This window comes from Pygocentrus nattereri, chromosome 5 (assembly GCF_015220715.1).
Source record: "Pygocentrus nattereri isolate fPygNat1 chromosome 5, fPygNat1.pri, whole genome shotgun sequence".
NCBI lineage: Eukaryota > Metazoa > Chordata > Actinopteri > Characiformes > Serrasalmidae > Pygocentrus > Pygocentrus nattereri.
In genome coordinates this window covers 19319858-19333461 of record NC_051215.1, presented here as the reverse complement: position 1 = coordinate 19333461, position 13604 = coordinate 19319858, and the positions used below count along the sequence as shown (strand labels likewise).

Genomic DNA, 13604 nt, shown 5'->3' with positions numbered 1-13604 from the left:
TCCCATTTACATTAAATTTACATTTACAGCATTTAGCAGATGCTCTTATCCAGAGCGACTTACAAGAAGTGCTTTGTCAATCTTTGCTAGCTACCAATAGTTTAGAGAAAAAGTCCTGAGCTCAGGTCCTGCTAGAAACAAAATGTCACTGCAGACACCGAGAGAAAAAGGAAGAGTTGAACGCAGAACTCTGTGCCATTCAATGCAATAAAATTACAATAAAATGCAATACAATAAACTACAATACACATCCCTAGGTATGAACACGCAAAACAGAGGGAAAAGGGGCTAAGTGGCAGGGGCAAGGAGTGAAATTGGATTGGAAGTGAAGAACCAGTTCAAGCCAGCTGAAGCCTTGAAGAACAGGTTAAAGTCAGTTTAAACATGATGATGTCATACTGAGTGCGATTAAATGCATTTAATAAGCCAATGACAGCAGAAAATCAGATTTTATCAACTCGTTTACATGCACTTGAGTAATCAGATAATGATTACTCCAGGTCTCCATGAATCAGATGGATGTAATAATCGGATGTAAAACCCTTCAAAAAAACTTCACACCTCAGTTTGGGAGGAAAAAAAAAAACATTGCACCACTTTCCTGGAAATACGAACATACATCCTCTATAAGATAAAGAATATTTAAATCCTATTTAAATTAAATAAATATTTAAATATATATTAAAAAAAAAAAATTCATGCATTTGGTTTCAGCATCACTCCAAAAATGTTTTGTTGCATTCTCACGGATGCTGCGTTAAATACTGTTTGCTTACCGCGGTCTGTTTCTGTACATTTGCAGAACAGATATCCAAAGAAAATATGGGTAAGAGTATAAATGCACTGAGAAATCCAATTACTGAGTACTGAAATCCAATTACTGAGTTAAAATCCAGCTCTTTTTATTGGATTTCTAGGCTTTACTCCGACCTAATAAATTCGAGTATGCCGTTTACGTGGCCATTTAAAAAAAACATTAGATTACTGCAGAAGTCCAATTATGATGAAACTAATTTTACTAATTTTTCTTCAATGTGTTAAGCATAAAGTGGACAAAATAGAAAATCTTATCCATCATGCCATTTACAAGACATATGCAATTACCGCATTAATTATGTGCTTACCAAGTTTGGTAAGCACTTCTGCAAATCCATTCTGTTTCATCACATAACAGCTGCATGTTTTACATGTTTGTCTAAAAAGATGTGAGGCAGAAAATGCATACTAGCACAACACTCAGCAATACCATGTGTAAACATATATGCAATGTAAATTGCATATGTAATCAAGTATGCACTCACCTGTAAAAGTAAGAAAAATGCTTTCATGTTGGAGTTTTTTTTTAATTATTATTATTTCAAAGATTTTCATTCGCTTCTCTTAAACAGTTTCACAGAAGTATTCATTCAAAACTATATGGCCGCTTGACATATCCTCCTGAGACCAGGGAAAAAAAAGTTAAAAAATTTTTTTTTAATACAAATTAAAAATTTACAACTTGTCCCCTGTAGTGGACAATGGGATGTCATTGTTCTCAAGTGTGAAACTTAACAGCCGAGTATGTATATGGAAATCATCTGGAAATCATCTAGGAAAATAGAATACCATGTACAAAACCAATAGCAAATGTAATTAACCCAGAATAATGGAAAATCTACAACATTTCACCTAAAATTCTTTAGGTTTTGCTTTGCATCCAGGCATTCTGCATCTGGAAGCATTTGGAATGTTGAGCATTTGGGGCAAATGAATTGCACCATATTTCCTTATTCTTGCATCTGGATGGGGCTTCCTTTTCTTGATTTCCAGAAAGAATTCTTGATCACTTGAGTCAGTGTCATCTCGTTGACCTACCTGGGCCTGGGATATCAGTTCTTCAGCCAAGAGAAGTTTGAACTCCAGGTACTGGGAGGTTTTCTTTGCAGGTCGTTGCAAGGTCTGACTGTCTTGTCTGTATTGAATCCAGGAGTTGGTGATGGCCAAATCAGTGAAGTGAAGCATGGTACGAACAGTCCTCTTCTTGGTGCAACTGGACATTCTGTAGTAGCTGAGCATGCGATCACACGTGTCAACACCCCCCATGTTTCTGTTATATTCTGCTACCACTGCAGGTCTTGGCACTCGGACTTGCTTGTTTTCTTTTTTTGACCATCTGGAACAGGTATCCTGTGGCTCAATCCCATGGGCAGTCGATACCCTTACAACAGGTTTGTTGTCCATCCACTTGGTGAGTGTAATTTCATGAGGTCTCCGTACAATCATTTCTGATGACCCGCTTCCTTTTTTGCTTAGGACCTTGTCAGCAGTGATGTGACACTTTTTTGGAATTCGATTCTTTGGAATTGTTCCTGTAAAATGCAGGCCTCTTCGTAGAAGAGCCTCCAAAAGCCTGATGGTGGTAAAATACCGATCAAAGTATATCACTGTTCCTCTGGGAACCGTCTCAGTCAAACGCAGGACTGCATTTGCACCTATTCCCATTTGCTGGTGTTCAATGAAGGTGCTCTTTCCCTGATAAGTCTCAAAGTGCAACACAGGGTCACTTGGAGTTGCAAGAACATCCATCCATCCTCGTTGACCGCTAGTCCAGACAGGGTCGCGGTAGCAGTTGGGAGAGCAGAGAATCCCAGATGACCCTGTCCCCCGCAACTTCCTCCAGCTCATTCCCGGGGACCCCAAGCCACTCCCAGGCCAACTTGGAGACATAATCCCTCCAGCGGGTCCTAGGGCGACCCCGGGGTCTTGTCCCAGTAGGCCGTGCCTGGAACACCCCCACTGGGAGGCATCCAGGGGGCATCCGGATCAGATGCCCGACCCACCTCAGCTGGCTCCTCTCAATGCGGAGGAGTAGCGGCTCTACTCAGGAGCTCAGAGTTGCAAGAACAAATACCTTTAATCCTGTTGGATTTGGTTTGCCACGAACATACTGACGAACTGGACAGCTGCCTGTGAAGGGAACCATTTGTTCATCAATGCATACCTTTGCTGGCCTAGGTACGCTGAGGCAACCTTGGAGCACTCTATTCAAGAATGGTTTTACTTTCCAAAGCAGATCCTTTTTTTTCTCATCATCTGTCACATCCAGATCATTGACAACTTTGAGTGAAGATCTGATCTTGTAAAAACTATCTCGTGTCATGGAGTCAGTTATTATTGGGACTCTGTTTTGGCAGCCCAGTACATTTTCATTCTTGGATATCTGAGGCATGCCATGTACACTTCTTCTTCTTCTTCTTTCGGCTGCTGCCTTTATGGGTCGCCACAGCGGATCATCTGCCTCCATCTTGCCCTATCCACTGCCTCCTCTACTTTTATACCAACCATCTCCATGTCCACCTTCACTACATCCATAAACCTTCTCTGAGGTCTACCTCTTCTCCTTCTACCCGGCAGCTCCATCTCCAACATTCTTTGCCCAATATATCCACTCTTCCTCCTCAACACATGTCCAATCCATCTCAACCTGGCCTCTCTGGCTTTATCTCCAAACTGCTCTACCTTCACTGTCCCTCTGATCTGCTCATTTCTAATCTTGTCTATCCTTGTCACTCCCAACGAAAATCTCAGCATCTTCATCACCGCCACCTCCAGCTCAGCCTCCTGTCTTTTAGACAGAGCCACAGTCTCCAAACCATACATCATAGCAGGACACACTACTGTTTTGTAAACCTTCCCTTTCACTCTTGCTGCTATCCTTCTGTCACACATCAGCCCTGACACCCATCTCCACCCACTCCATCCTGCCTGCACCCTCTTCTTCACCTCTTTTCTACACTGTCCATTGCTCTGGATGGTTGACCCAAGATATTTGAAGTCATCCACCTTTACGACCTCTACTCCTTGCATCTTCACCTTTCCACCTGCCTCCCTCTCATTCACACACATGTATTCCGTATTTTCTCTACTGACCTTCATTCCTCTCCTCTCCAGTGCAAACCTCCACCTCTCCAGATTCTCTTCCACCTGCTCTCTACTCTCACCACAGATGTCTCACCAATGTCATCTGCAAACATCATGGTCCATGGAGCCTCCTGCCTGACCTCATCTGTCAACCTGTCCGTCACCATTGTAAACAAGAAGGAGCTCAAAACTGATCCCTGATGTAACCCTACCTTCACCTTGAAACCATTTGTCACTCCAACTGCACACCTCACTACTGTCTCACTATCCTCTTACATTTCCCTCTCTATCCTTTATCAGCCTAACCTGCTGTACATCATTTCCAGCTCTATCTCTCTGTTTAGCCAAACAATACATGTCCTTTACTCCTTCTTTACTGTCCAGCCTCTCATACAGCTCATCATAGGCCTGAGCCTTTGCCTTTACCACCATTCTTTTCGCTATGCGACTAGCCTCACATTACTCCTGCCTACTTCCTTCATCTCTCTGGTTATCCCACTTTTTCTTAGCTGCCTTCTTCTTCTGAATACTCTCCTGGACTTCCTCATTCCACCACCAACTTTCCTTGTCTTCTTTCCTCTGACCAGACGAAACACCCAACACATTTTTGCCAGTTTCTCTCACCACCTTAGCTGTAGTTTCCCAGTCCTCAGGTAGCTCCTCACTGCCCCCAAGGGCCTGTTGCAATTTTTCCCTGAACTGCCTGCAACCATCCTCCTCCTTCAGCTTCCACCATCTAATCTTTGGCTGTGTCTTCACTCTCTTCCTCTTCTTTGTTTCTAATCTCATTCTACAGACAACCACCCTATGCTGCCTTGCTACATTTTCCCCTGGTACCACTTTACAATCTCCAATCTCCTTTAGGTGGCATCTCCTGCTAAGGATATAATCCACCTGTGTGCACCTCCCTCCACTCTTGTATGTCACCTTGTGTTATTCCCTCTTCTGAAAATACGTGTTCACCACAGCCATTTCCATTCTCTTTGCAAAATCTACAACCATCTGACCTTCCGCATTTCTGTCTTTCACACCATACACACCCAGCACCTCTTCATCCCCTCTGTTCCCTTCACCAACATGTCCATTGAAGTCTGCACCAATCACTAATCTCTCCTTTCTAGGGACACCATCTACCACTTCATCCATCTTACTCCAAAATTCCTCTTTCTCCTCTAACTGACAATAAACCTGTGGTGCATATGAACTGACCACATTCAAAATTGCACCATCAACCTCCAACTTCAGGCTCATGATCCTGTCTGACACTCTTTTTACATCCAGAACACTTTTCCCAAGCTGTTCCTTTAGGATTATCCCTACTCCATTTCTCTTCCTCTCTACACCATGATAGAACAGTTTGAATCCACCTCCAATGTTCCTGGCCTTGCTTCCTTTCCATCTGGTCTCCTGGACACACAGAATATCTACCTTCCTTCTCTCCATCATGTCTGCAAACTCTCTGCCTTTACCAGTCATTGTCCCTATGTTCAGAGTCCCTACTCTAACCTCCACACTCCTGCCTTTCCTTCTCTCTCGCTGCCTTCTAACCCGCCTTCCTCCTCTCCTCTTTGATGGTCTTCAACCTACAGCAGTCCAATTTCCACCGGCACCCTGCTGGTCAACAGCACCGGAGGCGGTCGTTGTTAACCCGGGCCTCAACCGATCCGGTATGGCAATCATATTTGTGATCCGCATGATAGTTTTGGCACAAATTTTGCGCCGGATGCCCTTCCTGTCGCAACCCTCACCATTTATCCGGGCTTGGGACTGGCACCAGAAGTACACAAAGTAGACCCCTAATGGCTGGTTTGAGATGGCCTATTAATGAAGGCTGAAAACTGTATTTCTTGAGCACAACAGTACATTAAAAAATTTTTTTTCAAAATATTAGAAACCCTTTGTGTGTTTTTTTTTTTTTGTCTAATATAAACCAAAATTGCATCCATAGCAAAAAAAACAGCATTGCTAAAATGCTTTCATACTTCAACTTTTTGGAACCAAAGAGATCAAGTCTGCAGTTTGTAACTATATTTGTAAATTTCTATAGCTCATATAGGAGCTCTGGTCATCTGACAATGATGTGTTGACCATGTGTGAAATAGGCAGTGCACTATCCACAATGTACGATGTCAAAAACGTGTACACACATAATTGGTTACCGCCTGCACACTTGCATTTTTTATGTGTGCACGCGTGATGTTTTCACTTGTGCAGGTGATTGCTTGTAAGGCGTTTTGGCACTATAGGTTTTCCGTAAACTAACGCCACCACGCATCTCATAAGCAGAAAAGCGGGGGGCGGTTATAAACAGACTTTTGTAAAAAAAAATTGAGTATAGAATTTTACAGTAGTCAGTGAGGATAGAGAGGCCAGAGAGAGGTAAATTAAATGAAATCAGATTAGGTGTGGTGTTCAAGAAGCATATTCAGCTGTATTTTTAGAAAATATTTTACATGCCTATGGAGTCAAACTGGGGTCTCTAGTAGTGATGAGAACCTAACACTGTGGTCAACACAAAACATGGTCTAGTAAGTTGCAAAAGAAATAGCAAACAGATATGATCAATTTTGCTACCTTTTCTTCTCTTGCAACATATTTTTAGAATAAATCTCTTGCAACACTTTTTTTCTGTGCGTTTTGTGTTTTATGCTTCCATTTTTATTGCGGTACTTTGCCCTTTTGCGTTACCCGTTTTTGTTTGCTTGTCAGTTTTGACCTCTTTTTGATTTGGGGCCGTGGGAAGAGTAGAAATGTGTTGCCAAGATGGAAATGCGTGTCATGGATGTTTCATGTCGCCAGCTGGAGCGGTGGCCGCACAGCCTGTCATTTCAACCATAGATGTATACCAGAGTCGGTTTACGAGGAGCCTGGCCACTTACTGTTTACCCGTCATATCAAAAACAGGACTGCTGAACTGCAGAGGGCGCCCGCAAGTGAGTACTCAATGAACGGGAGTGAATGGAGCTCAACGGCTAAAAACGAAAAGTTAAAAGTTCAAATCCCTTACCCAGAATGTTTCTTTAATTTTAAAAAGTAGAAGGATGTATTTCCCTCAAAGTGGGATAGGATTACATAATGAAGGGAACGCAGCAATCCACGCTCATGTTTGTGTGATGCATAATGTTTGTTTGATGTGTAGACATGGCTAAGTGATTGGTGAAGTGCAGAGAACCTGTTGATGTAAATATTTTCCTCTGGTTTTATATTAAGCTTATTTAATAGTCTATTCAGGGGATCTGAACTTTATGTAGTAGTTATTTATGTACAGTGATGGTTAATGCTTTGTAGCTAGGTTAAGTTATAGCATTCCATAATCTGTGTAGGTATTCATTATAGATTAACTTTAGCACCTTCTTACACAAACCTTAAGTTCACTTCTTATCAGCTTCATGTTTGAATTTTCCCATTCTACCTTAAATGGTACATCAGCCAGCATATTGTTTGAATTTTCCCGTTCCACCTTAAATGGTGCAGCTTCAGGAAACAGAAAGTGACTGCTCCACCATTTAAGGTGAAATGGGAAAATTATGCTAGAAGCTGTGTTAAATTGATCCTATTAATGCAATTTATGATTACCTACACTACACCCTGATGGAGAAGCGGCTTAGAAAATGGATGGATGGATGGACTATTCCATTTACACAACAGCATGGGAAATTGATTAATCAATCAGTGTTGCTTCATAAGTGGACAGTTTGATTTCACAGAAGTTTGATTGTGAAAAGTTATATTGTGTTGTTTAAGTGTTCCCTTTATTTTTTTGAGCAGTATATATATATATATATATATATATATATATATGGGTGTGCCCAATTTTTTTTGCCGATAACATGATTCTAATATCATTGTGCACTCCAATTATAATGCATTTTCTTCAGTAACATGCATTAGGAAGGGTCCCTGGTCTATCTGAGTGTTTCACTTAATGATGAATGATGGTGTGGTGGAGGAAAGACAATATTGTTGGTTAATATTATTTTTCCAAATCCATTGGTGCACAGTGATTTAATCAAAATGCAGAAGACATTTTAGAGGCAGGCAAAACAAAAATGTTTACACTTCAATCAATGATAACAAGAAAACAAAAATGTCTTTTATATGAATTGTCAGGGAAATAACAGGTGTCCTTCCAAACTGAAAGTTTTGGGTTTGAACCCGACCCCAGCTGTCACTTATCTAATAAGGTATAAAAAATGTCAGTTTCGATTTCAGCTTGACTTTAGTCCTGGAAAACATACCCAAAAAATAAACCGTAAAGATTCTATAGGATTGAACGGAGGTGTTTGACAAAGCACTTTCTCCCTATGAAATGATCATGATAGAGGAGTTTCCGAGGTTCAGTTCATAGTAAGAAAGCATTGCTCGTTGTGTTTGTGCTTGAAAAATAGCACTCCAGCGCAGCTTTTAATTTACGGCCTACGCTCCTTTATCCTTAATCAGTGCAGGGGAATCCCAGTGGCAAAATGGAGTGCAGCCCACTGGAACACACGCTTGCACTGCTATAGTCTGCATCACATTTTGAGCCTAAATGGACTTCATCAAGTGCGGAAATGTAACTCTGTGCCGCGGTTAATGTTGCGATATTAGAATATAACAAAGGGCATCGAAAATGGGGGAATATGTGCAATTCATAAAACGTGAGTCGTATTCACTAAACGACATTATTATCGTAAACCAACAGTGGATCTTGCAGGCGAGTTACAACCTCACCGGAAAATTGACTTTTTCTTAGCCTCAACACTTCAATTTAACAGGCAACGACCCAGAAGACATGAACGGTTATGTTCATAGTCATTATGCCTATATCAACACCTCTGAGCCCGTTGGTAAAGCCTCGTTTTGAGATTTCTAACAGAAGATGCAATCCTCCAGTAACAGATTCTCTGCAAAACGTTAACGCTCTCTGCAAACAAAAATATTATAACTGGAAAACCGTTGTTTTTCACAGCTAACTTGACATTTTATTGCCCTTTGAAACGAGGTGTCTTTTATAGTAGTCTTGCTGCAAATTTTAACGGCTCAACTGCGGTAGTCTTAAAAGCTCCGTGTGCCTACCTGAAACGTGGGAATGATGAGCCTCTCTCAGCAGTTGAAAAAACGGGGTCGACTCCACCCTACGAGTGGCTTCCGTCAAATTGGGATCGAAAACGAAGAAGGGGGAGAGAAAAAGGAGGTGGAGAAAAGAAAACAGAACTCGAAGCAGCTTGGCTTGATTTAGCTCCTCTCCAAGTCCCCGCACTGTTCGGTTCGATTCGAGGAGGCGCTCAGTCGACGGATGACACCATGAGAGGTTGGCCTTTTATTTCGTGTCGATGAAAAGAAGACTGGAGGCTCTCTCCCTCTTTGTACTAGGTGTGCGCGGAATCTCTCGTCGTGACGAAGAAAAAGGAGCATGGGTCCGGCGGCGCCTTTAAGAAAGGAGTTCGTCCGCCGGGCTTCCACAGCAAGGGCAGAAAGACGCGAGAACAGTCGCTGTCCGTGAAGTGGCTGCTGTTTCCCCACCTCCTCTAGCTGGGTGTAAAAAAAGAAAACAGAAAAGGGGTCACAGCTGCTTCATACGCATGTATTACAGCGCAGCCTGGAAAGGGTTCCCCTGCTCCATCTGACATCACCATTGACATCACTGGGTTTCCCAGCAGATCCATCTTGAGCGTCAGTCTGCGCTACTACTCGCCTTTGCTAGAAAATGTGTCTTTGCTTTACTGAAGATATGCGGATGTGCCGACTGGGAGATTTTTGCCTCACAAGAAACAGCAAAACTTTTCCCGGCTACTGCTACCGTGCTGGAGGATGAGTGTAGTTGTAGTGTGGTAATGACCGGGGTTCTGGAAGATGTTGGTGCGTGTCTTCGCTAAACTCCCTTCCCTCATTATGGTTTATGACTGCTGGATAGCGAATATACACCAGTTTAATAACTTCCCCCAGTCTCTAGCTTTGAAAGAGGGGAGGACAACAGTTTTTGAATTTACTTTTAAAATGTTGCACTGGAGGATGTGTATGGTGTGAAGAAGACTAAAGTGTTGGAAGGTGTGTTGTACATGGGAATGGTGTGAATGACTAGAGTATGGGAAAATGAGTATTGTGTGAAGAATGGTGCACTGTATGAGGCCTATGATATGATTAAGACTTGCATTGGAGGAGAATGGTGTGCTGGAGGAAAAGTATGGTGTAATGGAGGATGTGTGGGATATAACAAAAATTAGTGCACTGGAGGAGGAGTATGGTGTAATGAAGACTGGTGTACAGGAAGATAAGTGTGATGAACAATATGGTGTGATGAAGACTTGTGCAATGAGGGATATGTAGGATATGACAAAGATTTGTGCACTGGATAAGTGTGAGGTGATGAAGGCTGGTGCACTGCAGGATAGATATAGTGTGATAGCTGGTGCACTGGAGAATGAGTGTGGTGGAATAAAGATTAAGGTGTGATTTTTAACAGTAAAACAACTGCTTTTGCAGTAAAGGCCAAGACTAAATTTAATTCATGTCCTAAACAAGCCTGTGAAAGGAAGAAATCACACTAGGTAGTGGCAGACAATTTTTTTTCTTTCTCTCTTGCTCATATATACATACAGTATCTCACAATAGTGAGTACACTCCTCACATTTCTACAAATATTTCATTGTATCTTTTCATGGGACAACACTATATAAATAAAACTGATAACAAAATAAAGTGTACAGCTTGAATAGCAGTGTAGATTTACTGTCCTCTGAAAATAACTCAACACACAGCCATCAATGTCTAAAAAGCTGGCAACACAAGTGAGACTGTGACAAATTGTGTCATCACTCCCTGGTGTCATGTAACTTGTTGGTTACAAGATTCCAGGCATGAATGGGGGAGCAGGGCTGTTAAATTTGGTGTTTTGGGTACAATTTGCTGATACTGGCCACTGGATATTTAACATGGCACCTCATGGCAAGGAACTCTGAGGATGTGAATTGTTTCTCCCCACAAAGATGGCCTAGGCTATAAGAAGATTGTCAACACCCTGAAACTGAGCTATAGCATGGTGGCCACATTTAGTCCATGTGTTTAGTGTCATGTCCGTAGGTTGGCATCAAAAAATAGATGCATGAGTGCTGCTAGCGTGGCTGCAGAGGTTGAAGAATTGGGAGGTGCCTGTCGGTGCTCATTTCATATGCCACACAATGCATCAACTCTGTCTGCATGGTCATCGTCCCAGAAGGAAGCCTCTTCTGAAGCTGACACACAAGAAACCCTGCAAAAAGTTTGCTGAAGACAAGCAGTCCAAGAACATGGATTACTGTAACCATGTTCCATGTGGACGAGACCAAGATAAACTTGTTTGGCTCAGATGTTGTCCAGCATGGGTGGCAGCGCCCTGGTGAGGAGTACCAAGACCAACTGTCTTTTGCCTCCAGTCAAGCATGTTGGTGGTGGCATCATGATCTGGGGCTGCAAGAGTGCTGCTGGCACTGGGAAGCTGTGGTGCATTGAGGGAAACATGAATTCCAACATGTCCTGTGACATTCTGAAGCATAGCATGATCCCCACCCTTCGGAAACTGTGCCGCATGGCATTTTCCAACATGTTAACCACTCCAAACAAACCTCCAAGATGACTAATGCCTTGCTGAAGGTAAAGGTGATGGACCGGCCAAGTATGTCTCCAGACCTAAACCCAACTGAGCACCTGTGGGGCATCCTCCTACGGAAGGAGCAGGAGTGCAAGGTGTCTAACATCCTCCAGCACTGTGATGTGATCATGGAAGTGTGGAAGAGGATTCCAGTAGCAACCTGTGCAACTCTGGTAAATTCCATGCCCAAGAGGGTCAAGGCAGTGCTAGATAATATTGGTGGTCACACAAAAATATTGACACTTTGAGCACAATTTGGACACGTTCACTGTGAGGTGTACTCACATGTGTTGCCAGCTTTTTAGACATTAATGATCTGTGTGTTAAGTGATTTTCAGAGGATATTAAATCTATACTGCTATACAAGCTGTACACGGGCTACTTGGTTATATCCAAGTTTCATTTCTATTGTGTTTTCACAGGAAAAGATATAATAAAATATTTGCAGAAACATGAGGGGTGTACTCACTATTATGAGATACTCTCTGTGTGTGTGTGTGTATATATATATATATATATATATATATATATATATATATATATATATACACACATTATAAATACACACACACACACACACAATTTCACAATAGTGAGTACTATTTCCAAAAGTATTCACACACCCATCCAAAACATTGTATCATTGATCCCTTCTCATCCAACATCAGTGTCTTGACCTCAAAAATGTGCTTCTGGAAGAATGGTCAAAAATTCCCATAAACACATTCCTAAACCTTGTGAAAAGCCTTCCCAGATGAGTTGAAGCTGTTATAGCTGCAAAGGGTGGGCTGACATCATATTAAACCTTATGGATTAAGAATGGGATGTCACTCAAGTTCATATGCATGTGAAGGCAGACGTGCAAATACTTTTGGCAATATAGTGTGTGTGTGTGTATAGATAGATAGATAGATAGATAGATAGATAGATAAAAATAAAAACATGTTTATCCAGATCTTTCTACAAACAGAAAATGGAAAATTATACACTTTCCTGGCAAATTCAAGCCTGAACTGGTTAACAAAATGTCAACCCATCGTAGTTTACAACAGTGAGGCAAACAATCAACTGAAATAGTTGAACTAGAATCATGTGAAGAAACAAAAATATGACCCACTTTTTGTTGATCAAGTTCACACGTCCTAAACTTTTGTCTGCATCTTAGGGAACACCTTTTGAACATATCCACAACACAGAGTAACATCAGTTTCTTTCATAACTCAGGCCTCATATGCTTTGCAAAACCATTAAAGGAAATTCATGGGTGATAAGTGCGAATACGAATAAGAAATTAACCAAAAATCAAATGGAGTCATGGGCTTTGTAAAAACTATTTGTTATCTCTAACAACTACTAAGGTAAAGTGTACAATAAAGGCATAGGTACATTTTCGAAAGTTAAAATAATGAGCCGCCACCCACCCCCCTTTCATTATATTAACTTTGGAAAACCTACCTATGCCTTTATTGTACAACCGCAATTCCAATGAAGTTGGGACGTTGTGTAAAACAAATAAAAACAGAATACGATGATTTGCAAATCCTTTTCAACCTATATTCAATTGAATACACTACAAAGACAAGATATTTAATGTTCAAATGGATAAACTTTATTGTTTTTTGCAAATATTCACTCATTTTGAATTTGATGCCTGCAACATGTTCCAAAGAAGTTGGGACAGGGGCATGTTTACCACTGTGTTACATCACCTTTCCTTTTAACAACACTCAATAAGCTTTTGGGAACTGAGGACACTAATTGTTGAAGCTTTGTAGATGGAATTCTTTCTCATTCTTGCTTGATGTACAACTTCAGTTGCTCAACAGTCCGGGGTCTCCGTTGTCGTATTTTGCGCTTCATAATGTGCCACACATTTTCAATGGGAGACAGGTCTGGACTGCAGGCAGGCCACTCTAGTACCCGTACTCTTTTACTACGAAGCCACGCTGTTGCAACACGTGCAGAATGTGGCTTGGCATTTTCTTGCTGAAATAAGCAGGGACGTCCCTGAAAAAGACGTTGCTTTGATGTTGCTCCAAAACTTGTATGTACCTTTCAGCATTAATGGGGCCTTCACAGATGTGCAAGTTACCCATGC

The 13604-nt window shown here is 41.6% G+C and overlaps 1 protein-coding gene across 1 annotated transcript in view; it reads right to left on the bottom strand.

The window, feature by feature from the left end:
• The window catches only part of LOC108442655 (guanine nucleotide-binding protein G(I)/G(S)/G(O) subunit gamma-4), a 46977-nt gene extending 37581 nt beyond the window's left edge, over positions 1-9396 (bottom strand). The window contains exon 1 of the mRNA XM_017722805.2: positions 8956-9396. The gene's annotated coding sequence lies outside the window, so the exon portion shown is untranslated. The remainder of the gene's footprint in view (positions 1-8955) is intronic.
• Between the last annotated feature and the right edge of the window lie 4208 nt (positions 9397-13604).